Genomic DNA, 3,286 nt, shown 5'->3' with positions numbered 1-3,286 from the left:
ATATGTAATTGTAGAAAGACTGAACAAAGACTGACACGTCTTTCAACATTTAAACTTTTCTTGTAATTGACCACCTGATCAAGTCACGTGACACCACAAACGTAAAATAAAGAACAAGAGAGAGGTTACACCTCACTATTAAAAATCGTAAAATATTGACGGGGCTTTATCATTAAAATTAGAATTTTCCGCCAAAAAAGTCAATAGTCTTTTTTTAATTAGAATGCATTATTATGTGTTTTTACCTTTGTAAAAGGGAAGTTAATTATGAAATATAATTAAGTTTGCAACATAAATATTAAAATAGTGTTATAGTTGATAGATAGATAAATACACGATTGCATTGCTTTTCACATTGCAGACAGATACACGTCTGATTTAGCAGGGGCACTCTGAAGAACACACTACTGGCTTACAACTAGACTTGTACATTCAATGTTTTTTCGTGTGTTGCATCTGCTGCATGTATTATCATGAAATTTATAAATGGAATGCTAATGCCATGACGTTGTCTGTTACTATAGGTACCTGAGTCACAACTATTACCGATGTTCTTTTAATTCCTCACCGGGTAAATTTTAATTATGTTGACATATGTTACTTGAATGGTTAATCACATGTTGCTGGTTGATATTTTTCAGGCACCTAGCTAAAAACCGATTGCGCAACATTTCCCGGGCGACGTTCAGGGGCTTGGCAAAACTACGCAGTCTGTGAGTTACAATAGACACATGTCTGTGAAGAATGCTGTTTATCAATGAAACAGTGAACTATTTTTGTCTGTTGCTTAATTTTGTTTTTGAATATAGACATTTGCTTGCCTTTTCCATATAGATACAAAAGCAGACGAATGTTAAAAAGTATAAGATTATTTAATATATTTGTTAAAGTATTTAATGGCAGTATAGTTATCATTCGTTGCGTAAGTTTACGTGTTTTTTTTTGTTGTTGAAGGTTTTTAACTCCAACGCACTCGAATCCATTGACGACGGTGTATTTGAAGAAATGCCGGATCTAGAAATGCTGTAAGAAATTTTCATTTCTTAAATACAGTACATATCACGAATGTTAAATTATTTTTTATTATTTTCTATTTGGTTCATGCATTGCTTTCTGTCGTTTCAAGTACAAAATGCGTAGTTTACAGAATTGTCTTTATACATGTTACATAACTTTCATAAAATTAACAAATTTCTTATTTCTAATTAATTATTTCTTACTAATTTCTCAAATAATAATTACTGGTGACAATATTGAATAATACATCATTTATTAAAGCTCATTTAATACGTCTAACAATGGTTCAGAATACCCATTTCTGTAAAGATAGATCGACATATCTTTTCTTGTAAGATACACATTCGTACTTCATTGTATCCATATTGTGAATAAAACTACACTTAAAGTCTAACAAATGTAATACAATCTGTTAAGAAATTGGTTTTGTATCCGTGTGAATAGTTGACTATTATTTGGTTGAATTCCAAACATGTTTATCGATATCTCTTCAAACATGTTCGGATATAACTGACATTAAAGATTGTAATGTACAATGGTCACTCTCATTGTATAAAGAAACGAAGGGATGTGATTGAAGGCGCAATGGTACAAACGATCTTTATTTATGGTGAACACAGTTTGAGGTACGAATTGAACTGCATGACCTAAATTCAGCGCACCTGATGATTACTTCCAATGGGATTAAAAATATGTCAATTTATCCTAGTGATTGTCACGCCTAAAGCCCCCATTTTAGCAATATATTGAATGCATTACTATATATAAAACGATTCATGAGGTTCGGTCCGTGAAAAATTATCTTTTCAGCATTTATTATTTGAACAATTTAGTAATAATTAGGAATTGTGTGTAGTTAAATGATTCGTGATGGGTTCGTAGTTAATTTATAATCAAGTTAGAAACTGTCATATTGTTATACTTCTTGAATGACAATTAAGGATAAGGTTCTTGTTCCCTATTAAGCGGCAAAAAAAACTAACTTAGAATTGATAAATAAATAAAAAATAAACATGATTTAGAATAAATGATTTATTTTTATAACAGCATTGATTGTCAAAGTTATCCGGTACAGTTGTATACAACTTCAACATTACTTAAATTTAAACATGCCCGTTTTAATATTTTAGTTTTTGTTATCCATTATTTTTGTCTATTTTTACTTATTTATTATTTTATGCGTCGCGTTGTCAATAGTTGCGAAATTTAATGTTAGTATTCTTTTCGTAAAAAATGTATTTGGCAAGGTTTAACGTGTTTTTCCAGTACCAAGACACCTCCTAATGATACAGCCACGTGTCATTTAAAGTTAACAGTTGACACGTCATACGTCATGCGCACGTTGCCCATGATCTACTTAATATTCTTTTGTAAAACACTATATCATAATAGATGTGTCCTTGTTTCGAAATTCGGCGTATAGGGATAAGACTTTCTTAACAAAAGATTGTTTAAAGGAAAAAAACAACGGGGAAAAAAACGCCATCGAAATCACACATTCTTAATTTTATGGAAAGCTCAATAAGTACACTTGTTACACGTACATAGAAACACATATATTATTGATCGCTAAATTCTATATCTAAATACAGAGAATCTAACAAAAATAGTTTTATTAATATTCAGGATTCTGGAAATGCATCAATGAGTGTGATAAAACCCATTATATTATTGCTTAAATAATTATGTCCCCCGCCATTGTAGAAGTAGGGGTACATTGTTTTGCTGTATGTTGGTCGGTCTGTCTGTCCACCTGTCTGACGGTAGACCAGTTCGTTTCCGATCAATAACTCGTTGACAATTTAACCTATTGGACAGTGGGGTCACTGGGTAAAAGGTCAAGGTCACTGTAACAATTAGTATGAAAATCGTTTCCGATTAATAAATTTCCAGCGAATTAACCGATGTGCATTTGCTTTGGAGAGTAGATGACCTCTATCGAAATTGAAACGCTAGATAAAAGGTATAAGTCAATGTCACAATTATTGTGAAAATCGTTTCCGATCAAATAACTTGTCAATCAATTGACCGTTTGGCTTGTTCCATCAATGTGCATTGGCCTTGGACAGTAGATGACCCCTATTCATATTGGGTCATTAGATCAAAGGTCAAAGGTCACTGTCACAATAAGTGTAAAATCGTTTCCGATTTATAACTCGTCAACGAATCAATCGATTGTCTTGATACTTCACATATATATTGGCCCTTGCACAGTAGATGACCCCTATTGAAAGTCACTTGTTCAAAGCCCTGTTGTTGTTTTTTTGGA

This window comes from Dreissena polymorpha, chromosome 14, assembly GCF_020536995.1.
Source record: "Dreissena polymorpha isolate Duluth1 chromosome 14, UMN_Dpol_1.0, whole genome shotgun sequence".
Classification (NCBI taxonomy): domain Eukaryota; kingdom Metazoa; phylum Mollusca; class Bivalvia; order Myida; family Dreissenidae; genus Dreissena; species Dreissena polymorpha.
The sequence above is the reverse complement of the archived record's forward strand: the minus strand, read 5'-3'. Positions refer to the sequence as shown.